The sequence below is a fragment of the Girardinichthys multiradiatus genome, chromosome 9 (assembly GCF_021462225.1).
Source record: "Girardinichthys multiradiatus isolate DD_20200921_A chromosome 9, DD_fGirMul_XY1, whole genome shotgun sequence".
NCBI lineage: Eukaryota > Metazoa > Chordata > Actinopteri > Cyprinodontiformes > Goodeidae > Girardinichthys > Girardinichthys multiradiatus.
In genome coordinates, this window is record NC_061802.1 from 47,536,952 (window position 1) to 47,563,900 (window position 26,949).

Here is a 26,949-nt window from a genome sequence, read left to right on the forward strand (position 1 = left end):
TCGATGTAACAGAATTTTGTGGTCGACTGTGTCAAAATGTGAAGACAGATCCAATAAAACCAATACACTGTACTGACCAGAGTCTGCAGCCATCAATATATCGTTAGAGACTTGGATTTTTCTTGTTCATATTCACAAGATTAGAAAAATATGCAGATCTGGCATGTTTGATAATTTCATTTAGTGACGAGATGAGCTCCTTTAAATGAAGTCTGTGGATTTCAAGTTTTGTAGATTTCCATAAACGCTCCGCCTTACGACATGATCTCCTAAACGACATTATGTCCTCATTCATCCAAGGGCAAGGGCTTTTAGGAGAATACATTTTGTGCTTTACAGGAGCAACCTTATTTAGGACAGACAGGCAATGGCTATTAAAAGACTGGGTAAAAGAATCTGCATCACTGCAACTATGAAAATAATTGGGCTCAAATAATTCTGAGAATTTCTCAACAGCAGTGTAATTAATAATTCGCCTTTGGAAATTCACTTTATTAGGACAAATTATGAGATTAAAAGACAAATTAAAATACACAGCAGTGGTCAGTGACATGAACGTCCACAACACTCAGCTGCTCAATGTTAAGATCAATGGAGAAAACAAGGTCGAAAGTATGTCATTTCTTATGTGTAGGACCTGGTACATGCTGTTTAAAATGAAACAACTCTGTAAGTGTTAATAACTCCGGTGCTACATTGCAAGACGAATCATCTACGTATATGAATGTTAAAATCTCCAAGAATTAAAACTTTCTCAAGTTTAATAGTAGAAGATAAAAACTCTAAAATCCTCTAAAAAGGCACGTGCAGGACCAGGAGGTCGGTAAATTAAAACACGATAAAATGACTCAGTGTTCCCAACCTTAGTCATCTGTGCAGCTCAAAAGAATTGAAAGGGTCCGGCTTCATTAGTCCGTAGGAAAAGCAGTCCTGGTAGATGACTGCGAGACCGCCTCCTCTCCTGACAATACGTGGGGTCCCAAACACGGAACAGTTCGGAGGCACAGTTCATTCAAATGTATATATTCCTGTTTCCGCTGCCAGGTCTCCGTCAGGAACATAAAATCCAGGCATTCATGTTTGAACAAGTCACCAAGGATAAAAGCTTTATTCGCTATAGAGCGAGCGTTTAGCAGGGCGATTCGTGTTGGCCTTGCACACTCAGCCGCAGATGCACGCTTGGCGGCTGGACATCGTGGTGGAGGATGACCTGTGCACATACCTCTCCTGGCAGGTAACGGTTCGCAGGATCCGCTCACGCGGTGTAGGGTGCCGGGCTAGTCGGGTCGGGAGGGTCCAGTCAGAGTGCCACAAGGGTGGCGATGCACGGGACGGCCATGCTCCACAGGCCGTGACCGGCTCACAAACTGGTACCTCAACCAGGTCTGGACACCAGCTCTGGATCCCCGCCTCCTTCTTCTCCGGGATCGGCGCTTTGTTAGCATCAGGTACTCAGGTGATGATGTGGTGCATACAAAATTTGGAGGGAACAATTCCGCATACCTGGCCCAGGTAACACAAATATCTTCCATATGCTCTTTTATATAAAATAAGGTGTGCCGATCATATTGATGCTGATTAACAGCCAAGACACCGTTGGTTGTGTCGAAATATAAATGCCCTATTATTAGTAGCTAAGACTTAGGTATATTTGGGATTTTGCTGTTTATAGATTGATTTTAATTAGGAGTTTTAGTTATGCTTTTGATAATTAGAAAAAATTGATAGTTAGAAAAAAGCCTTAACAATAGCCTCCAGTATTATAACACAATGAGTGTTCATTATTCAAGGTTAAGTCTTGCAGGTGTTTTCTGTCTGTATCGTGAGGTGCCGGCAGTGTATGTGGGGAGGCATGCTACTCCCCTCTGTGCTGGTTGGAACTTCTGATAACTATTCCACCCTGAAGCTTCCTGAAGATGTGTGGGAAACAATTCTTTAATTAAATAATGAAATGTATCTCTGTTTCTTTGATACTGTTGCTAGGGAGACATCCACAGATAGAATGATTGTGTATGTAACTGAAAAAAAAAGGTGCTGGGCAGCAACTTGCGGTATATGACGGAGTGGAGAGCAGCCCCAGTCAGACAACACACAGAAGTTTCCAGTTAGCAGTGAAACTACAACTGATATCTGACTGAGGATTGTCCTTTGGGGTGCCAAATAAAAAGAGTCGATGAGAGGTGAGGAATCATGAAAGAGTTAACGGAAGGACATTGAAGTTTTCCTACCTCGACATTTGACAGGTTTGTTAAGGCAAAATACAAAACTAGACAGATCACAAATATGTGAGAGAGTGGAGACGAAGCAGAGGCCTGTCAGGATCTGTGCCTTCTCTGTTTGTTTGGTGTTTTTACTGTTCTTAGCCCCTAGATGGCGTGGAACCTGGAGGAGAGGTGACAGGTGTTCTCTATTCCCTTGATTACCTGCTGAGGAGTATATAAGGAGGAGGCTGCCAGCAACTCACTGCCAGGGCCAAAGCTCAAACTGTGCTTCGAGAGAGCGGGTCGAAGGTGGCTTGTCGAAGAAGACCTCCTGCTCGAACCGGTCGGCGGAGCGCGAAACTTCGATCTGAAAACGCTGGTCTACTTAGAACCCCACAGTGGTAGAAATTATTTACTTTTGGAAGTGGCAGTAAAAGGCCTAAACTGGTATGTGAATGGTTCAGAATGGATACACAGGAGCACAATATGGACTTTGATGAATGGACGCCAGTAAGTAGAGGGAGAGGACGCGGAAGAGGTAAAGCAGAAGAAGGGAAATTGTTAGAAAGCCAAAGGAGTAAAAGAGAGCTGGAAGAAAACAGTTCTGAAGAAGAGAGAGTAGTTAGGAGGAAAATCAGAAGGGAAGAATGTAAAATAATATTAAAGATAAAAAATGAAGAAGAAAAAGAGAACCTGAGTCCTATTTCACTATTTAGAAAAATAAAAAAAAAGATAGGAGATGTTGAAATGGTGAAGGTCTTGAGAGATGGAAATATACTGGTGGTGTGTAAAACTGAAGAACAAAGAAGAAAGGCTTTACAAGTTGAAAACATTTGCAAGAAGACGGTGACAAAGAGGAAGATTATAGGAGAAGATAAAATCATTCGGGGGGTAATTTATGGCATTCCTCTGGAGGAAGATATAGACAAGTAAAAAAAAAGCATTGTTGGTGCAAAGATAAAAAATCTCAAAAGACTGACAAAAAATGTAAATGGAGAAAGAATAGGAAGCCTATCAATTTTAATAGACTTTGAAGAAAAGGTGTTGCCACAAAATGTTAAAATAGGATATCTGAGTTTTTCTGTGAGGCCTTTCATTCCTCCACCACTAAGATGTTTTAAATGTCAGAGATATGGTCATATAGCAGCTGTCTGTAAAGGAAAACAAAGATGTCCAAAGTGTGGAGAAGATCACAGAATTGAAGATTGTGGGGAAGAAGTGCAGGAAAAATGTTGCAATTGTGGAGGGAAACATAGAGTTACATTCGGGGGATGTGAGGTAAGGAAGAAAGCAAAAGAAATTCAACAAATTAAGATGACTAAAAACATAAGGGATGAAGGTCAAATTAGGATTCCAGATTATCAACAAAGAAAAGTAGAATCAGAGGAAAATGTTACAATGTCTGTGGAAAAACTGATATTATTCATAGCTTATGTCATTAACTGCACTGAACAGGCTAAACACAAAACAGAAAAGATTAAAATAATAGTCAGAGGAGCAGAAAAGTTCTTAGGGTTTAAAGAAGGATCTTGGGAAAACATTAATAAAAAGTTGGAAACAGATGGAAGGCAAGGAGGAACCCAGCTGATAGAAATATATGATAATATTACAGTGGAATGAAAGAAGTTTAATCGCTAATGGACAGGAATTTAAATGGTATATAGATGGAATTGAAGAAAAACCAGAAATTATACAGGTCCTTCTCAAAATATTAGCATATTGTGATAAAGTTCATTATTTTCCATAATGTAATGATGAAAATTTAACATTCATATATTTTAGATTCATTGCACACTAACTGAAATATTTCAGGTCTTTTATTGTCTTAATACAGATGATTTTGTCATACAGCTCATGAAAACCCAAAATTCCTATCTCACAAAATTAGCATATCATTAAAAGGGTCTCTAAACGAGCTATGAACCTAATCATCTGAATCAACGAGTTAACTCTAAACACCTGCAAAAGATTCCTGAGGCCTTTAAAACTCCCAGCCTGGTTCATCACTCAAAACCGCAATCATGGGTAAGACTGCCGACCTGAGTGCTGTCCAGAAGGCCATTATTGACACCCTCAAGCAAGACGGTAAGACACAGAAAGAAATTTCTGAACGAATAGGCTGTTCCCAGAGTGCTGTATCAAGGCACCTCAGTGGGAAGTCTGTGGGAAGGAAAAAGTGTGGCAGAAAACGCTGCACAACGAGAAGAGGTGACCGGACCCTGAGGAAGATTGTGGAGAAGGGCCGATTCCAGACCTTGAGGGACCTGCGGAAGCAGTGGACTGAGTCTGGAGTAGAAACATCCACAGCCACCGTGCACAGGCGTGTGCAGGAAATGGGCTACAGGTGCCGCATTCCCCAGGTCAAGCCACTTTTGAACCAGAAACAGCGGCAGAAGCGCCTGACCTGGGCTACAGAGAAGCAGCACTGGACTGTTGCTCAGTGGTCCAAAGTACTTTTTTCGGATGAAAGCTAATTCTGCATGTCATTCGGATATCAAGGTGCCAGAGTCTGGAGGAAGACTGGGGAGAAGGAAATGCCAAAATGCCAGAAGTCCAGTGTCAAGTACCCACAGTCAGTGATGGTCTGGGGTGCCGTGTCAGCTGCTGGTGTTGGTCCACTGTGTTTTATCAAGGGCAGGGTCAATGCAGCTAGCTATCAGGAGATTTTGGAGCACTTCATGCTTCCATCTGCTGAAAAGCTTTATGGAGATGAAGATTTCATTTTTCAGCACGACCTGGCACCTGCTCACAGTGCCAAAACCACTGGTAAATGGTTTACTGACCATGGGATCACTGTGCTCAATTGGCCTGCCAACTCTCCTGACCTGAACCCCATAGAGAATCTGTGGGATATTGTGAAGAGAACGTTGAGAGACTCAAGACCCAACACTCTGGATGAGCTAAAGGCCGCTATCGAAGCATCCTGGGCCTCCATAAGACCTCAGCAGTGCCACAGGCTGATTGCCTCCATGCCACGCCGCATTGAAGCAGTCATTTCTGCCAAAGGATTCCCGACCAAGTATTGAGTGCATAACTGTACATGATTATTTGATGGTTGACGTTTTTTGTATTAAAAACACTTTTCTTTTATTGGTCGGATGAAATATGCTAATTTTGTGAGATAGGAATTTTGGGTTTTCATGAGCTGTATGCCAAAATCATCCGTATTAAGACAATAAAAGACCTGAAATATTTCAGTTAGTGTGCAATGAATCTAAAATATATGAATGTTAAATTTTCATCATTACATTATGGAAAATAATGAACTTTATCACAATATGCTAATATTTTGAGAAGGACCTGTATGTATACAGGAGACATGGTTAAAGCCAAACCTAGATTTTGTGTTTAAAGGGTACAATAATATCAGAAGGGATAGACAAGAAGGAAGTGGAGGAGGATGTGGAATATTTATAAAAGAAGGGATACAATATCAGATATTAGGAAAAGGTAAACATTTAGAATACATAGTAGTTGAAATTTACAATAAAAAAGAAAAATGTAAGATAATAAATTTTTATAATCCACGTAAAATATTATCATTTGAGTTGATGGATGAATTAATGGGATACTTAGAAGGAAAAGTAATCTGGTGTGGAGATTTTAATGCTAACAGCACATTATGGGGAAAATGTAATGATAAAAATGGACAAGTTATTGAAGAAATAATGGAAATAAAAAATTTGGTATGTATAAATGATGGAAGAGGAACAAGAATTAATGTAAAAACAGGTACAGAGTCTGTGATTGATTTAACAATAGTATCAAATTGTTTAGCCAATAACTGTGAGTGGGACATTGACAAAGATACAACAGTAGGCAGTGATCATTACCCCATTAAAATCATAACAGGAATATTAATAAATAACAGGAATACAGGATTATATAAAAGATGGAACTTTAATAAGGCTGATTGGGAAAAATGTAAATATTTAAGTCAAAAGAAATTGGAAGAAATAGATGAGTCAATTGATATAAATAGTTTAAATATAAATATCTGTAAAGAAATCTTACAGGCTGCAGAAGAATCAATAAAAAAAGGAGGAAGAAAGAACGATAAAAAAATTGTGCCATGGTGGACAAAAGAATGTAGTGAAGTAATAAAACTAAGAAATAAAGCATTTAAAATGTTAAAAAGTAACCCAATTTATCAGAATCTAATTGAGTACAAAAGAAAGCAGGCAAAGATAAGAAAGATTATTAAACATGCAAAAAGAGAATATTGGAGAAACTTTTGTAATACCGTAGGGAGAGAAACAAAAATTGATCAAATTTGGAAAACGATTAAAAGAATTAAGGGTATTAGAAAAGAATATGGATATCCTATATTAAAAATAGATAATACAACTATAACGGAAGATAAAGAAAAAGCAGAAATATTAGCTAAAACATTTAGTAAAATTCATAGTTCAAATAATATTAGTGAAGAGGGGAAGAAAGGTAATCACAAAGATGAAATATAAAGAATTAATGCAAAATAATGTAGATACAAATAAATTAATAAATGAACCATTTACACAAGGAGAATTGAACTTTGTAACCAGGAAAACAAAAAATACATCACCTGAAAAAGATCAAATGTACTATACGATGATAGAACATCTTAATGACAAAGCAAAAGACAAAATATTAGAATTATATAATAAAGTTTGGGAGGAGGGAGAGCTGCCACAGAGCTGGAAGGAAGCAATAATTATTCCAATAGCTAAACCAGGAAAAGATAACACAAAACCAGAAAATTATAGACCAATCGCATTAACATCAAATATTTGTAAAATAATGGAAAAAATTATTAATAATAGATTAACATATTATTTAAATATTAATGGATATATATCTAGAAATCAAAATGGGTTTAGAAAAGGGAGAAGCACAAATGACTGCATTATGTTTAGAATATGAAATTAGGAGAGCACAAATAAACAAAGAAAATGTAGTAGCTGTATTTTTCGACATAGAAAAAGCTTATGACATGATGTGGGTTGAAGGATTATTAATCAAATTAAATAAAATGGGTATTACTGGAAAAATGTTTAACTGGATTAAAGATTGTTTTATCAAATTGAACAATACAAGTAAGAATTGGTCAAGAATTGTCAGGTAAATATATAATAGATAATGGTACTCCTCAAGGAAGTATTATAAGTCTGTTATTGTTTTCTATAATGATAAATTATGTATTTAAAAATATTGGTAAGGAAGTCGGTTGCTCACTATTTGCAGATGATGGAGCTATATGGAAAAGGGGTCGTAATATCAAACTTATTGAAAAGAAAATACAGGATGAGATTATTAGAATAGAACAATGGGGATTTAAATTCTCAGTGGAAAAAACAAAAGCAATGGTGTTTATACAGAAAAGGAAAAGAGAAAATATAAAACTAAAATTATACAATCAAGTTTTAGAACAAGTAAAAAATATAAAAATTTTTAGGTGTATGGTTTGATGAAAAAATTATATGGAAAGTACATATAGAAAGAATCATAGACAAATGCAAAGAAATATTAAACATTATGAGATGTATGGCTGGTATTGATTGGGGAGCAGATCGAACATCATTAAAAAGAATTTATACAGGATTAATTAGATCAAATATTGATTATGGAAGTATAATTTATGGATCAGCAGCAAACACTCATCTTATAAAATTAGACAATATACAACATCAAGCTTTAAGAATTTGTACAGGAGCAATCAGAACCAGTCCAATAGCAGCACTTCAGGTAGAGATGGGAGAGATGCCATTAGATCTAAGAAGGAAACAGTTAGCAATAAATTACTGGATAAACTTACAAAGCAATAATCCGGATCATCCCACACGTGATATTTTAAAACCATGCTGGGAAAAAGAAAAAAAAAACAAGTTAAGAGTTTTGGTTGGATTATCAGTAACATAGCAGAAGAATTTGAAATATATGAAAAAGAAATAAGTTCAATGTTGCATTTGCCAGTAGTGCCACCGTGGCTATTACCAGAAGCAGTGGTGGATATGGCATTGATGGAAAAGAAAAAGGATACGAAATGTAGTTTAGATTCAAGTATAATACAAGAATATATAAACAATTACTATCATTATGTCCAGATTTACACAGACGCATCAAAAACAGATGAAAAAATAGGAGTAGCAGTTGTAATACCAGAATTTAAAATAAAAGTAGGAAAAAGAATTACAGATGGATTATCGATATATTCAGGAGAATTATTAGCCATATTGCTAGCAGTGCAGTGGGTGGAGGATATAAAACCATTAAAAACAATCATTTATTCAGACTCAAGTTCAGCATTATTAAGTTTAAAACATAATCATTCAGAGGGTAGACCAGACATTTTGTTGGAAATAAAACATACTTTATTTAGAATACAAAGAATGGGATTAATATTAGTGTTTTTATGGGTACCAGCACATGTAGGAGTTGGAGGGAATGAGAAGGCGGACAGGATAGCAAAGAAGGCAACACAAAAGAACATTAGCTTTATAATAAATATTAGTAGGTCAGAGGCAAGAAATATAATTAAACAGAGAATCAGGAAAGAGTGGCAAAAAAGGTGGGATGAAGAAAAGAAAGGAAGATGGTTTCACAGAATCAACAAGATAGTAGGAGAAGTAAGAACAGGAAGAAGGAGCAGAAAAGAGGAAAGATTAATTACAAGATTAAGAATAGGACATACAGGACTTAATTCTACATTGTTTAAGATAAAGAAACATAATACAGAAAAATGTGATCATTGTGGAGAGGAGGAAACAATAGAACATGTAATATTGAAGTGTCAGAAATATGAACAAGAAAGAACAATTTTAAGGAGAGAATTTGTAGGTATTAAAGAAAATTTTATTTTGAGAGATACTTTGCAAAGAAGTTTAGGTAGCAAACATATTCAAATTATAATTAGATTTTTCAAAAGCACTAAATTAATAAATAGAATTTGATTGTTGTAATAGTAAATAAGATTTAAAACCATGAAGAACCACACTCCATACCAGTCAGTGGCGGTAATGCACATCATAACGTTATTTGCCAACTGCCAAAAATAATACAAGAAGAAGAAGAAGAACTCACTGCCAGTGTTCTCCTTAGTGGTACAGCTCAAGCCACATTACCTTGTCTTGTCCTTGCCTGGAATTTTTAGTAGTCTGAATCCGTTACCTTGCAGGATTACCTGAACCTGACCTTGCCTTCTGTGTGAAACTCTGCCTGGATTAACCACTTCTGGAAAGAAGCGATCCAGCTCCATGAACAAAGACTCAAGCCTCTCATTACCTCGTTGGACCACACAGTTTGGCAGCCTCCTGAATTCTTCGCTCCTTGGATATCCATTCAAGAACCCTGTCCACCCTCCTCCTTCCATTGCACCTACATCGGAAACCCCCTGTCCAACTTATCATCCTGGCACACCATTAACCACCATCATTTGTCTCACGGGTAAACAACCATTTGGTTTCTTCACTCTCCACCCTTTGGCGGATCATTCCATCAACCCAGTAAGGCAGAATTATTGTTCATTAGTTTTGACCCAGAGATTTCCCTGCTTACCATCCTGTTTATTTTTACAGTTGGTATCCCGGTTCCAGTTTCCCTGTTCACTACACTGCTCTGTAAATGAACACTTTATTGTAAAACTCTGTCTCCTGAATTGCTTTCTGCGTGTGGGTCAACTCCGTTAAAAACAATATGACAGGGCCAAGCCGCACACATGCGCCATCTTGCCTCTGAAAGAGACTGCCAGAGCTGTGACCTGGTGGTTCGGTCCACATGCGAACCGAGAGCAGGTGGCATCTGGCGGTGGTCAGCACAACACACACTGAGTCAAGATCTTCTGACATAGTGACGTCTTCTGGCCAGCAATATAGTAGCAACATTAAACACCCGAGAAGGACACTAAGTAACATTTAGGTGCAGTCAGAACAGGTCCATTTTGAGGATAATCCTATCAGCCTAACGGGTGCAGAGGGGAGTACTGGTGGAGAATACTCCTCTCCTCAAGAGACTGTTCAAACCAGGAGCAGCTGAGCCATTAAGCCACCACATAGATACAAAGACAATGTGCAGAGTCATTAATAGTGACATTAATGCTGTGAATTTATTTTGTCATGGGCTATACTGCCGGAGATGGTGGAGAGGGAAGAGAGCCGGAGTGCCCGTCATGCTCCAACAGCAGGGACTACTCGCACCCCTGCCTTCAATCTACCTGGCAAATGTGCGTTCCCTGGCCAACAAGATGGACAAACTGCTTCTCCTTACTTGTAAAGTGAGTGAGAACACCTGGACTGCGCACTTCTGATACCGGGCTTTCAACTGTTAAAGCCTACCGCAATGCTGACTTATCGGGGAAAAGCGAGGAAGTGGAATCTGCTTTTACATGGTGCAGAAACATCAAAGTGTTCAAGACATGTAGTCCTGACCTGGAGTCATTTCTCAAACTGTAAACCGTTTTATTCACCGAGAAATTTCTCTTCATCTGTACTGGTTGTCGCTTCCACACCACCTCAAGGCTCCACTTCAAATGCTAAAAAACAACTGGCTGAGCTGATAGCAGACGTGGAGAAAAAACATCCAAACTCTCATCATTGTTCTTAGGAATTTTAACACTGGAAACCTCTCCAATTAACTTCCCAAATACAGACAGCGCATTCAGTGTCCCGCCAGGGATAAAAACACTCTGTACCACTGCTACACAACTTTCTGAAAACTTTCTGATCCTTCTCATCTCAACCTACAGGCAGAAATTAAAAGCTTCCAAACCCGTGGTTTAGACAGTTAAAAACTGGACGGAGTTGTAATGGAAAATTCTTTTAAAGTGCTCTGATATTCCCTTCACCTCTCTCCTCTGACCTCTGTGTTTTATTAGTGTTCTGTTATTTAGAGCAGATGGACTCTAAATTCAAATGCTGGAGAGTTTCATGGTTAACACTTCCTGAAGTGTATATTTCAAGGGAAGGTAGATGGGTGCCCTCATAAATAACTTTGTTAACTCTGACCCGGGGAGGGTCTAGGGGCCATATTTCTAAAACTCTTTGCAGTTGAGATAACACTGTCATGTTCTGGTATAAATACTGTGTGTAAATGTTGATCGGGGCTCTGTTTCACTGACTAACCTCAGTGTCAGGGTCTTCAAACGCTGAATGCCTTTGAATAAAACTTATAAGACAAAGTCCGGATTTTCTCTTGTTATGAGTCAACTTCTACCCACTTTGATAAGAAAATTCCACAACAATTTTAGCGTCACGAACAGGATCTAACGTGCCAGAGGAGACCGCAGGATGGGACACGGACGCCTGGCCAGCCTGGAGACGTTGTCCTCAGTCCACTTCTATTTTACGGAGGGGAGTCCTCATGTCCGCCTGCGGCTTCTGGCTGATTAGATCCGAACAATTTGTCTTCAAATATATCTGGGTGAGAAGTTGCTCTGTATGATATAATGTATATTATTATTTTTATTACACATTAACCATCATCTCCTAACTAATTAATTAGGTTCCAGAGTTGCGAGAGGGAGGACATCAGCTGAGGGCCCGGTTACCCTGCAAAAGGAATTGCAGGGAGGTTCTTATTGGTAACAATAAGATAAAGCAAAACACAGGGTTTTGCGGGTGGTTTTTAGCAATTTTCTACACCTCATAAAGGAGAAAAGCCAGTGGGCAGACGTGCCGCTGAACAGGTAAAAAAAAATGGTTCCGGAACCTTGAGGCATCAGGGGTGTCTCCTTCTTCAGACTCTGATTTATAAAACAATGAAAGGAAAAAGTGGGGATGATTGTGTTAAATGTGCTTTAATTTGGAAGATAAGTTTGGTTTTTCACAGCGTGGAAGTTTGAGTGTAAATAAGTTAAATAGTTTAAAAAGTTTCAAGTAAAACAGTTGATGGAAAAATAAATAAAAAAAACATAAGAAAAAGATTAAAAAGCACAGAGTGCATCAATTAAGGGGTTAAAGAGTTAAAACTTTCCTGAAGGAAGTTTTGTTTGTCTTAAATATTGCGATCAGTCGGAAAAGAAGGTAAAATTGAAAAGGGACATTAGAGATGCGAAAAGAAAGTTGTTTTAGAAAGGAGTATAGTTCATGTTGTGGAAGGGAGTGACAGGCAGGGGGACAACTGACTGACTGACTGATGATATGTATTTGTACAAAATCTGAACCTATACTAAACTTTTCTTTTGCCTCTCTCACACACAAATACACACATATATGGGATTTAAGTTCAACATCTGCGTTTTTGAGTCTGGACCTTAGAAACCTGCCCTTCTCCATGGCTACTCCGCCAGAGACACTTCTCCAGCACGGCCTGAAAGAGAGAGATCTGCCTTCCTGCATGTTGAAAATCGCAGTGTGACTTTCTACAAGGAAAAAACAAAAAACAAAACTCAGAAGAAGTCTGGACCCACTGAGATGGACAACGATCCATGCTGTTTGCAAGAGCCAGAAGAGTGATGCACTGGATTTATATTGAAAGCACATCTTATGCGGGCAGAAGAGAAACCGGAGCAAAGTTTCTTCTTTCTCCCTCCTGGAGAAGTTAAAGTGGACAAAGAATGATTGAATGTCTCACCAACAGACCTGGGAAGGGCCTGGTTGTTTTTTGGACTGATAGAGAACTGTGTGCCTGACAGTCTGACTCTGGAGCGATTAAGAAACTGATGGGGGTAATGTACAAACACACACACATTTGCATAAATCTTTTCCTATTTTCTGCAATGAAGAACGCTTATTAACCGCTGCTCATGTTACGCTTGCTTGACATTGACAGATATAGCGGGTTAAAATATTATTTTAGGGTTAGAAAAGTATCTTTAAAAGGGTGATAACTTAACTCATTTGATACTTTCCAGTTAATTCTTTCAGAGAAACAAGTTCTCTTTCGTCGTGGAATATTCAGGGTCAATTATTATAGTTATTAAAAGTTATGAAAATGCAGAGGAAGTTACAACATCTCCAAAACTCAGCAGTAACCAAGTGTTTCTATGTTATTCTCAGGACAGATCTCATGAAGGAGCATTTTTATAAAACCCAGCGCATGCGTAACACCTGATGGGTTTCTCCTTCAGGTATTATTTTCTGTTGTCAGAGTTTGTATCCCATAAATCTAATGGGTAGAGACCTCATTAAAACAGTCTTAGTTCTACTGCAGATGGTCTTCATACAGTTTCTGACACAGTATTTACAGTTTGGTGCAGTTTTTGTCCGCAACTGCTAACTGACGCTTATGGAAAGTACAAATTCATTGTTTTTCACAGCAGCTGCTGGGAAGAGGTTATATTAGGTTTTTTCTTCCCTCTTCTGATTCATGCAGCATGTTTATTTACACTGTACCTTATATCAGGTCCTGACAAAAACTATGAAAGGTTTGGTTCTGCAGGTTCTTTTTTCTCCCTTTGGAGAAGGAAAGGACACCTGATCAGTTCTGTGTTGCATAGAAATATTAAAACACTTGTTGTTTTCTAAGATATCACCAGCTAAAAACTTTTAAAACTTTTGAGAGTAATTGGTTTTGTTAAACACATTTTCCTTGGTAAAACAAACCTTCAAAATGAGTATGAAAAAATTGGGTTATTTAGAAAGAATCTGTTTGGACAGTGGTACCACACAAAAATTAAACTAATCTCATGTTTCCTAAAAGACTCTGCATGAAAAGGCCTTCAGAACCGTGGAGTTATTTTCCACCACAGTATTAAGTTTTTAAGGATGCTTTTTCTTTATTTTAAAACAGATCTGGGTTTTGTTTTGTTTTTGGCTTTTTAGCATAATGTTTGTCTGAAGCTTCTTATGAACTGTGTTAGAAGCAAATATGATCTGAGGTAAATTAGGAGCTGTGAACTAATAATTTTAAAATCTGATTATTGTCCAAGCAGAAATAATATATTTAGCCAATCCTTCAATCTCTGCAGAAAGTTAACACCATTGTTCAATGCAGTAGTACTCAACTTGTGGTTCCTGGACTCCTGAAGCCTGTAAGCCATAGATTTTGGGTCCATGAAATTATAATACTTAATTAAAGGTAGGCTGATTACCTATTAAAATAGATCTAAGTCAATGATGAGTTCCAGTCATTTTGGTGACTTTGAAATGCAATAATACTCAAAAATTCTACTCTGGGGACACAGATTGGGGTTGAAGAGTTTAGTTTTGGAACCAAGGTTAGGATTTTTATAACAGAATCAAGACAAGTAAAATTCTTTATTTTAGGAAAAGAAAAGAAATAAATGCTCTCTTAACAGTAAGAGGATGGTCGGCTCAAACTCAAGTCTCCTTGTTTGATTTCTTAAGGTTTAAAGATTAAAAGAATACATATGAGTACAAAGATACACAAGGTGATTTCAGATTATTAAGAGATAAAATATTGAAACATTTATCAGCATTTGGATTATTAAAGAGGGGTTCTAGTAATAAGTTTTCCCCAACTCTCAAAATTTAAATAGCCAAATTAAAGAAAATGATGTTTGTTCTTTTTTAAACACTATGTGGGAAAAAGTCCAGTTTGGAGAAGAGCTTCTTATCTTAATTTCTGATTAAGTCAAACACTGCAGTTTTGTTTAGTTTGGGTATAACATAAAAATGTCAACGCTGACTTTTCTAATTTCCCCTCGGGGATCAATAAAGTATCTTTGAATTTGAATTGAATTAAATAAAAAATACTTCTTTGCATTTAACTTGAAATTCTGTAATACAGCTGCGATCAAATTGAGCCAAACAAAAAGAGAATTATAACAATAACTCTCAGGATTGTAGTTATTATTACAGAGTTACAGTACAAAGAATTAGCAAAAGGTTTCAGCATCAGTAAATTTGGATTCATTTAAGAGAAAACTGTTGCTGTGCTTCTAAATACTTTGAGATCTCTTTGGACTATGTGCACTCATTTTTAAAAAGGATCCTGACGATTGTCATAACAAAATTGATCAATTATAGCATTACAAGATATGGCTGAGAAAACATATTCTGAAAAGAGATTGTTAAAAATTTCTTTGAATTCTTGAAGCTTCAAATTTGGCCATTTGTCTGTCTTTGATGTTTTGTCTTTGTTTTGTTGGAATTAATGTTTGTTTATATGTTGCATGACAATAATTCATGTTTAGAATAATGTTTCTAAATCCCAGATTGATTAAAACTTTGAGTTTTCAGGAGAGTTAAGAAGCAGCTTGTTTCTCAGGTAGGTGCATGTTAATAGCTAAGCAGTTTAAGTTACACTAATGTGGGATGGGATGAAGAAACTGTGGGTCCGCCCATAGGCTGTCAATCAAAGGTTAGTTCTGCCTGACTCCGCCCACCTACCAGGTTGGTTCATGCCTTTGTTGTCATGGTAACGCTCAGCACCTCCCTTCCTGAGTTTTAACATTGTTTAAGAGACAATAGAATCAAAAGGCTTGTAGTGATTGTTGCCTTAATAACATGTTTTTTTGTATAATAATTAAGGATGTAGCATGACTTTTAGATTTATGTGTTTTATTACTAAAAGGTTAATGAAATAGTTTAAACTAGTTTGAAGAATTAGTTTTGCATGCAGAATCATTGGTGATTTATTAGATTGAAAGTTTCCCTGGTGCCATTAAGCTAGCTGACAGTTCAAGATATGCAAAAGTAAGGAATATATTTTTGATAAAGAATCAGAGTCATGCCTTTATACTTGGTGGGAATTATTTATTTGATTCAATCTGTAGGGTTTATTCATCCAAATTACATTGGATGTCCATTAATCTAATACTCATCTTTGTACAAGACAAATTAGGATGATGTGTGACTAATTTCTAAGTGAGACATTGATGACGTGAATAACTAAAGTTTGTGTTTAGTTGTTGATGGAACTGAATTGCAGTTAAAAACATCTGGATTTTCTTTATGTTGCTTTCGTTAAATTCATAGTGACACATAGTTATGTCAGAATTCATTTCTTTGGTTCTATGTAATGTGATCTTGGTTACTAGAACATTTTTGTACAAACATTTTGCTGAATTGTCGCATGGGTTGGACCCTGCGCCAGAAGAGGGGAATGTCAGAATAAAGTAACATGGGGTTCCAAAAGTTTTAGCACTCATGGGAAAAAGGGTAGCTCAGACCTCCAGTGAGGACTTAGTGACAATGCGAGAGAGACGTTGTACTTTGTTATATAAATGGTGCATAGCTTCCTAAGACCACATTCTGAAAACCTCTCTGAAATTATGGTGTTGATTTTTTGTGAAATTTTATATCTCCACAGATTAGACCATTTTTGAAATTATTTTTGGGTTTTCTGAAACTATGAAATGTTGACCTGTAATCAGACCTTCCTCAAACATCATGTCACATTTTTGATATTCAGAATATTTAGCTGATGGTCACTGCTAGTATATCAGGTGAAGTCAGAAGATCAATTCTTTTGATTTTGTTGGATGTTTTGATGAAGTTCATGTAGTTAAGCACTTAGGTTTGAGAATGGGACTTTGAATTGAAAATTAGCCAAGTGTTGTGAAGGCCCTGTTCTCACTTCTATAAGATTGAGACAAAGGACAGAGGCAAATCTCAGTCCTTTTGAAGTGCTGTGTGGCAGGTCTCCTATTTTGGACATGGGGATATTGCCAAGATAATTTTCTTCCACATCTTTGTGTGAAGATAGGATGTTGTTTTACTGTCAAAACCTGTCCACTGTGTTTTCTCAAGTTTCACAGACGGTGAAGGCTGCATTACCAGAAACAGCCACTTCCACCCTCCAGTCCTTTATTCCTGGCGACTGGATTCTGGTCAGAGAATCTAGGAGAAAACACAGGAAGTCCAGGCGCTGGAATGGCCCATATCAGATCCTACTAGACACCCAGGAAAGCTGCAGGAAAGCTGCAGGAAAGCTCCAGCTCCTCCAGCTTCATCTGGCTTCCAGGACACGAGTCATCTTCCAACTGGATCATCCACGGCCTGAAAGGTGTGAGGACAGCGGACCACCACAAGACAAAGAACTGTAAGCTGATCACTGGCGAGTGATTGAAGAGGTGGTTGAAGAACACTGTTCTTACAAGGGCACAATAATCCCTTGGGCAGTGCAACGTTATTTCAGAATCTACTTAAGGCCATCGCATTGCCTGAAAGTTAGAAATCATAAGGTCATTTGCCTCACTGCACACACACCACAGTGAGAGATTCTTTTCTCCCACTTTGACAGCAAGACTGACTGAGGAGGAAATCTCGGATGCTTTTATCTAACTTTTATGTTTATTGCTTGATATTTATCATTATGGTATTATTACAAATTTGAATGTGTTCATTTCCACCGTTGTTTAGTTGGACTATGGAAGCCTAACTTCCTGCATGTTAGAGTTCCTGTTTCTAAATATATTTCTAGAGGAGCTTCCTACGACCGCCCACCTGTACCAGACTGGTAACAGGGCAGCTTGAAGCCACTCAGGAGAGTCAGCAGGATTCTTTGTTTTTTAAGTTGTGTTTATAATTTATTTTCTTTAAAAAAAGAAACTGTTTGCTTTGAGTACCAGAAGAAAGGACATTCCACTTCAAGGTCACGATGCAGTTAAATGGAAGATAGTCTGTTCTGATGCTAATGATTGGTATTGCAAATATTTTTATAACTCTTGTGTTCATTTTGGGAAAGGTACAGCAAAGACAATGTGTGGTTAATCTGACTAATAATATTCATCAGCGGATTCGAAGAGAGATTCATCACTTTTCTGACTACTATGAACATGCTGATAAAGTCTGGTGGCAACTGATGCATCAAACCGTGAGGAAGATAAGAAATGATTGTTGTTATGTTTGTTGTTTAATTTCACGTGCTATTAATGATCAACCATTTTTGGTACCAGTTCCTATTGATACTACTTATGCTCTAGCTACTTTCTTTCCAGATAACAGGTTGGTGGAGGTCGTTTTTCCTTGGGTGATGGTTTTGTAGAATTTTCTTTTAGTTATGTGATTATCTTGTAATCAGAAGAAAGGAGTGTAATGGAAAATTATTTTAAAGTGCTTTGATATTCCCTTCACCTCTCTCCTCTGACCTCTGTGTTTTATTAGTGTTCTGTTATTTAGAGCAGATGGACTCTAAATTCAAATGCTGGAGAGTTTTATGGTTAACACTTCCTGAAGTGTATATTTCAAGGGAAGGTAGATGGGTGCCCTCATAAATAACTTTGTTAACTCTGACCCGGGGAGGGTCTAGGGGCCATATTTCTAAAACTCTTTGCAGTTGAGATAACACTGTCATGTTCTGGTATAAATACTGTGTGTAAATGTTGATCGGGGCTCTGTTTCACTGACTAACCTCAGTGTCAGGGTCTTCAAACGCTGAATGCCTTTGAATAAAACTTATAAGACAAAGTCCGGATTTTCTCTTGTTATGAGTCAACTTCTACCCACTTTGATAAGAAAATTCCACAACAGAGTCGAGGCAGATGTCACAGGCCTGCTTTGAATGCACAGATTGGACTTTTTAAAACATTAGCCCCTGATTTAAACCAACTTACTGATGTGGTGACATCATACAGGGGTTGGACAATGAAACTGAAACACCTGTCATTTTAGTGTGGGAGGCTTCATGGCTAAATTGGACCAGCCTGGTAGCCAGTCTTCATTGATTGCACATTGCACCAGTAAGAGCAGAGTGTGAAGGTTCAATTAGCAGGGTAAGAGCACAGTTTTGCTCAAAATATTGAAATGCACACAACATTATGGGTGACATATGTTAGGAATAACCTTTATTAATATGCTCATAGCTGTTTTTCCCATTTATACTATAGTGAAATAAAGTATAAGTTCTAATGTTTCCCTTTTGTTACAATAGGATAAGAATGTTCATAGACATACAGGTCCTTCTCAAAAAATTAGCATATTGTGATAAAGTTCATTATTTTCTATAATGTAATGATGAAAATTTAACATTCATATATTTTAGATTCATTGCACACTAACTGAAATATTTCAGGTCTTTCATTGTCTTAATAAGGATGATTTTGACATACAGCTCATGAAAACCCAAAATTCCTATCTCACAAAATTAGCATATTTCATCCGACCAATAAAAGAAAAGTGTTTTTAATACAAAAAACGTCAACCTTCAAATAATCATGTACAGTTATGCACTCAATACTTGGTCGGGAATCCTTTGGCAGAAATGACTGCTTCAATGCGGCGTGGCATGGTGGCAATCAGCCTGTGGCACTGCTGAGGTCTTATGGAGGCCCAGGATGCTTCGATAGCGGCCTTTAGCTCATCCAGAGTGTTGGGTCTTGAGTCTCTCAAAGTTCTCTTCACAATATCCCACAGATTCTCTATGGGGTTCAGGTCAGGAGAGTTGGCAGGCCAATTGAGCACAGTGATACCATGGTCAGTAAACCATCTACCAATGATTTTGGCACTGTGAGCAGGTGCCAGGTCGTGCTGAAAAATGAAATCTTCATCTCCATAAAGCTTTTCAGCAGATGGAAGCATGAAGTGCTCCAAAATCTCCTGATAGCTAGCTGCATTGACCCTGCCCTTGATAAAACACAGTGGACCAACACCAGCAGCTGACACGGCACCCCAGACCATCACTGACTGTGGGTACTTGACACTGGACTTCTGGCATTTTGGCATTTCCTTCTCCCCAGTCTTCCTCCAGACTCTGGCACCTTGATTTCCGAATGACATGCAGAATTTGCTTTCATCCAAAAAAAGTACTTTGGACCACTGAGCAACAGTCCAGTGCTGCTTCTCTGTAGCCCAGGTCTGGGGAATGCGGCACCTGTAGCCCATTTCCTGCACACGCCTGTGCACGGTGGCTCTGAATGTTTCTACTCCAGACTCAGTCCACTGGTTCCGCAGGTCCCCCAATGTCTGGAATCGGCCCTTCTCCACAATCTACCTCAGGGTCCAGTCACCTCTTCTCGTTGTGCAGCGTTTTCTGCCACACTTTTTCCTTCCCACAGACTTCCCACTGAGGTGCCTTAATACAGCACTCTGGGAACAGCCTATTTGTTCAGAAATGTCTTTCTGTGTCTTACCCTCTTGCTTGAGGGTGTCAATAGTGGCCTTCTGGACAGCAGTCAGGTCGGCAGTCTTACCCATGATTGGGGTTTGGAGTGATGAACCAGGCTGGGAGTTTTAAAGGCCTCAGGAATCTTTTGCAGGTGTTTAGAGTTAACTCGTTGATTCAGATGATTAGGTTCATAGCTCGTTTAGAGACCCTTTTAATTATATGCTAATTTTGTGAGATAGGAATTTTGGGTTTTCATGATCTGTATGCCAAAATCATCCGTATTAAGACAATAAAAGACCTGAAATATTTCAGTTACTGTGCAATGAATCTAAAATATATGAATGTTAAATTTTCATCATGACATTAGGGAAAATAATGAACTTTATCACAATATACTAATTTTTTGAGAAGGACCTGTACAGTACAAGGATAAATGGCCCAAGGTTTGTCATAAATGACCTTAAGCTGGGGCACTGGGGTTGATAGTGGAGCAGCTGGTATAACTGGTTTGATTAGAAAGCTACAGCACACTTAGATTAAGGATGGACACCCGCTACTACACAATCTAACAGATAGACACCACAATGGTGACACATAGTCTGCTGATAATCACAGAGGGAGAGCACATCCATTGCATTGGAGTACCAGATATAAAACTAAATGTGACCTTCTTTCGGGCTCTTCGTCATGCTCTAACAGACGGCAACGGTCCGAGACGGGAGCCTCAGCACTGATCTCTGTAATCATTCCTCTGCCTTAATTTAGATTAAAAAGAGCTAAACGTTAGAAACTGGTTGAGAGTCGTTCCTTTAAGAGTCTTTAGAGTGGTGACTGTTTCTGGGGTCCAAGGACCGGTGGAGCTCCAAGGCGTCTGACCGCCAACAGGGTGCGGTAGCTTTGGACAAATACCAGAGTTCAAAAGAGGACAAATTGTTGGTGCACGTCTTGCTGGCGCATCTGTGACCAAGACAGCAAGTCTTTGTGATGTATCAAGAGCCACGGTATCCAGGGTAATGTCAGCATACCACCAAGAAGGATGAACCACATCCAACAGGATTAACTGTGGACGCAAGAGGAAGCTGTCTGAAAGGGATGTTCGGGTGCTAACCCGGATTGTATCCAAAAAACAAAACCACGGCTGCCCAAATCACGGCAGAATTAAATGTGCACCTCAACTCTCCTGTTTCCACCAGAACTGTCTGTCGGGAGCTCCACAGGGTCAATATACACGGCCGGGCTGCTATAGCCAAACCTTTGGTCACTCATGCCAATGCCAAACGTCGGTTTCAATGGTGCAAGGAGCGCAAATCTTGGGCTGTGGACAATGTGAAACATGTATTGTTCTCTGATGAGTCCACCTTTACTGTTTTCCCCACATCCGGGAGAGTTACGGTGTGGAGAAGCCCCAAAGAAGCGTACCACCCAGACTGTTGCATGCTCATAGTGAAGCATGGGGGTGGATCAGTGATGATTTGGGCAGCCATATCATGGCATCATTGGCCCAATACTTGTGCTAGATGGGCGCGTCACTGCCAAGGACTACCGAACCATTCTTGAGGACCATGTGCATCCAATGGTTCAAACATTGTATCCTGAAGGCGGTGCCGTGTATCAGGATGACAATGCACCAATACACACAGCAAGACTGGTGAAAGATTGGTTAGATGAACATGAAAGTGAAGTTGAACATCTCCCATGGCCTGCACAGTCACCAGATCTAAATATTATTGAGCCACTTTGGGGTGTTTTGGAGGAGCGAGTCAGGAAACATTTTCCTCCACCAGTATCACGTAGGGACCTGGCCACTATCTTCCAAGAAGAATGGTGTTAGGGTTTGAAAACCTTTGTATTATTTATCACTCATGTCTGCTCTAAGTGCCTTTCCCTCCTGTATGTATAAATAAAGAGAGAGGGGTTCCAACATTTTGTAGTTTGCACTGCAGAGTGTGACCTAGTCTTGCTGCAAGTAAATCTGACTCTGTATCGTTCTTGCCTCTGAGTTGAGTAATTAATACCTAACTTTAACTTGGTCCTTCGAGCTGGATATTATAAGAACTAAACTGATTTTATTTTTCTTTGCAGTGACTGGCGGCTCTCCAGGAACAGCCTGACGTCGAGTTAAGCTCTGCCGCACAGCCGCACCTAGGCCTGGTGGCTGAAAGTCCCGGTGTGTGACATTCGCATCTGGCCGGTGGGTTATCGTCTTGCTCGACGCCGGGTGACTGGGAGGTCCGACAGAGTCACCTAGAAGTCAACTCCGAGGTGAGACAGTTTTAAAATACAGTACATGAGATAAGAGTAAGCGCTATATAAATAAAAGAAGAAAAATACTTAAAAGTAGTTGGTAGTGTCTCGCCGTAAGGAGACAGCAATTGGATAGGTTTTATTTCGCCGCAAAGAAATAGCGATAAATTTAGGTAGGATCTCGCCGCAAGGAGATCAGAAACGACTAGGTAATTCCGCCGTAAGGGAACTGGACAATTTGGTTGGTAGCATTTCGCCGTAAGGAAATGAAATTAATTGTTGAATAATAAGGGAGCTCATAAACTAAGCTAGGTCGACCACACATATTGCTGAAGGGACATAAATATGTTAAAATACTAACTGTGTGAGTGCTGTTGTGTGTGTTTGGAAGACTAAGCATTTTGGAAGAATCATAGCAAGATTCTGCTGGTCTTGTGTTTTCTTTTGCCCAGAATAGAAAGACGTATTGGTGATTTTTGGAGATAAAGGTCGGGTTTAATCCCAGAAAATTAACACCGCTGCGGATTAGTCGCAGTAGAAGGGCGTGTTAATGTCCTCTCCTTGAATCTCATGCCAGTGAACTTCTATCTGGGACATTTATAGTATTGTGAACTAAAATTAAACATCATGGGGAAGAAACAAAGTAAACTAATTAACTTAGAAAGGGATGTAAAGTTTATGGAGAACTATGTAGAAGGAGCAGGAATGATCTGTCATAGATAATTTGGATTAAGCAAATCCAAACGTAGGTGACGCTAATCACCAACAGCCGCCAACTATTCTAGTATATAGGCCATGGACACAGGAAGACAGAACTGCTGCTTTAAAGGGCATCCCACCGATACAGGAAGGAGTAGAGGAGTTTTTAGCAGCTATTACAGAACTCAGAGGAAGCTTCCATCTTAATGGCTGAGAGATGCTCCAGTGTTTTACCCAGCTGTTTGGCCACCGCTGGTGCAGAGTAGCATGAGGTTTCACTGGATGTGATGACAATGGTGACACATTAGCACATAATTCACCAGATTTAAGGGACGCCTTAGGCTTACTCTTTGAAAGAATTCGAAGAGTTTATATACAGACAGCAGATTATGGTAAAATCTCACAATGCAAACAGAAGGAGGAAGAGAACCCACAAGATTTCTTGGATAGGATGAGACGTGTTTTTAGAGCAAACTCTGCTATACCATATGATGAAGCAGAGGCAGGAGCCTATCAGCAACAGTTGAAGAGAGCCTTTTTGCAAGGCCTTAAAATTGAACTAAGACGGTATATAGACAAACACTGGGTTCATCAAAATACAGGAACTGTTACACAAGCGAATACGCGCAGCACGCTCATAAAACACAGCAAGATAGGAAGACAGATACGTTTGGAATGCAAGACAGTTTAATGGCTTTGCATCGCTCAGGGGCAAACGGGACGGAGAGGATTCAGAGGTCACGGAGGAAGAGGAGGAGGAGGAGGGACACGACACAGCCACACACAGAGCAATGCGTGTCTGAGGTGTGGAAAAATAGGGCACTTTGCTAGAGAATGTAGAACAAATTTACAAAACCCTGGCGCAAGAGAATTTGCGATGAGCCAGGACATTTTGCAAGAGAATGTAATGAAAAGCGGGTGTATAACCCCAATTCTACCCAGAATTGACAATTACATCCACAGCCCCCACCTCCTCCCCCACTAGCAGAGAAAAACAGTAGTGAAATGGAGGAAGTTGACATACAAGCAGCACTGGAACTTATCCACCTTATTCCTGAGAGGGCCTATGTAATTACAATTATGGGTAGAACTTCCGGCGGAACACCGGAAGTAGTTTTAAGCTAGTCTTACTGCTGTTGCTTGTGGTTTGTTGCTAATCTGCTTATAGTTTAAAAGTTACAGTTGTGTTTTCTAGAGGATATCAAGCAAACGTTTTGTTTTCTAAAATGTCTTTGCGGAGCTCTGGTACGTGTTGCGCTGTTCGTGGCTGTACTAATAACCAGACCAAGCTTAATTTGTGGCTTGAACAACAGTGCGTTGAACATGCGCCTAATACTAAAAGTCAGTGTTCTTGTGAAAAGCGATACAGTTTTGATCGTCTACCCACCGATGAGGGGAAAAAAAGAATGTGGCTGAAAAATCTGAATTTGAAGAGACCACCCAAGACGCTGTATGTATGCTCGTTTCATTTTGTGGACAAAAAGCCAACGGAGCAAAACCCGCATCCTAGTTTGTGGCTGGGCTATGACAGACCACCGGAGAAGAGACTCCGGATCCTTAGAAGGATTGACAACAGCGACATGAGATCAGGTATGATTTCTTGTGTAAGGAGACGGATTGTAGCATTTTACTGGCAATGATGTCGTTTAAAGGCTGTGTAAATGTGTATATAGGCACGTGTGTATGTGTGTACTTGTTATCTATTTAGGACATTTTCTGGTATGTTTACTAGACTTTTGTCAGGGTTAGGCATAAATGCAGTGACTAAAATGTGTGTGTGTATATATATATATATATGAGAGATAATAGGGAAAACCGTAATTTGACACATCTTCAATATCTTTTGCTGTATTTTTATCATCAGATCAGCTTGACAAGAGTGAGGAGCTGTGTACAACACTGAAGCCATCCTGTGATGCCCAAACACAATGGTCATGCCCTGGGATGGACGACCACAGCTACTCTCAGGGACCCACAATCTCATGTGTAATGAGTGCACCATCCCCAGCATTGCCTAACTCTGTTTCAGAAAGTGTTTTGCAGACTGATGAGGACTCTCTCCTATATACAGGGATTCCACTCATTGGGTTTCTCACACTTGCGTCTTGCCTTCAGCCATTTGCTCCAGCTTCCTCATCAGTGCCTGTTGTGGACCAAATTCTAATTACTTTGATGAAGCCAAAACTTTATCATGGCAGATTTAGCGCGGCGGTTTAAACTGTCACAGGGTCAGGTCAGTAAAACTACTGGAATCTGGATAGACATAATGTCTGAGCACACCAAGGACCTCGTTATCTGGTTGCCCCGTGAAACTATCAAAGCAACATTGCCAAAAGCTTTTAGGGAGCACTTCGCTAACACAACCTGTGTAATTGACTGCACAGAGACAGTTTTGCAGAAAGCTAAAAATCTGGACTCCAGAAGTGAATCATACAGTCACTACTATGCCAACAACACAGTAAAATATTTAGTGGCTGTTTCTCCCTCTGGGCTTATCATGTTTATTTCAGATGCTTATGGTGGCAATTGCAGTGACAGGTACATTACACAGAACTCAGGGTTTCTGGACTATTTATGTGCTGGAGATGAGGTAATGGGTGACCGTGGTTTCACAGTTAGGGACTTGCTGGAGGAGCGTGGTGTGAATCTTATCATTCCAGCATTCACACGCAAAGGATGCCAGCTGACCAACGAGGAAGTCACTCGCACACGCCGCATTGCACATGCTCGAATTCACTTTGAATGAGCAATAAGGCGTCTCAAGGTGTACAAGATTCTGTCTCAAATGGTGCCAATTAACTTGGTGCCTAAAATTGACAAAATGCTCAGGATTTGTGCAGGCTTAGTGAATTTAAGAGCTGAGCTTATTTCAAGTGAAAAGTGAAAAGAAATGTAATATTGTCCGTAGATGTACTTCTTTTATTGAACATTACCTCAAACATCTGAGATGCCAATTTACTTACAATAACGTTAACACAACTCTAATATGGTAATATGTTGAATAGTTTTAAAAGTGCAATATTTGTGTTAAAGCTAAACAAAATTCTTAACCTTTCAACCTGTTATTGAACTAGGAACTAAAAAAATGTTTAAAGTATTTGTGATTCTTGTGTTCATACTGTCACTTATTAACATATATGTATTCTTATAAGAATACATATATAAGAAATACATATAGATATAAGAAATATTTTTTCTCTGTTGTAATATATAATATTCCAATTGGAGATTAATAAAGTACTTTTGTCTAATGGCATTGTATGTCCTAATATGTCTGGAGGATTTTTCTGTTTATTTTTTAATGTTCTAGTGTTTGGAGCATTTTGGGAGTGTACTACACATAAAACCAGTTATTTGCCTAGTGTATTTTCAAGAGATCGAGGTATTTTGGGCAGAGCTGAATTTTCTTTGCAGCAAATTCATCGACTAATGTTGGAAGCATGTGTGAAAAGTAGAAATTTTCAAGATGCTTCATTTGTGCATCTGTAAAATCTTAGTCAAATGAAATGTCAAACTCCAGGTGCTCAGTTGGTGCCCAGATGACCAGCTTGCACTTCTCCAGCCTGAGGCACATCATTGTAAGCTGGACCTGGAAGAATTAATGCCATGGTTTCTTTTAATGAAGATTCACAAGTAACTTATTATATTAGATCATCACTAAAACCCAAGCTCGGTGATAAGATGCTTTAAGGCTTTGGCTGGGTTCTATGTCTGCTTTAAGGTAGAGAGGATTGTGTCCCGCCTCTTTTAACAAAACGTGACCAACTTTATTACTATGAATATACTGATACGCTTCTGAGCTTTTTAGATTACTCATCGCTTTGCCATCTGAAGCAACCGCGTTAATGACATAACTAAATATGCTAGTGTAGGTTATCTGCGG

General features: G+C 39.0%; 1 pseudogene; it reads left to right on the forward strand.

Annotated features, from left to right (window-relative positions):
* The first annotated feature begins 1,171 nt into the window (after window positions 1-1,171).
* On the forward strand, window positions 1,172-25,950 carry LOC124874455 (annotated as a pseudogene).
* Window positions 25,951-26,949: the final 999 nt, after the last annotated feature.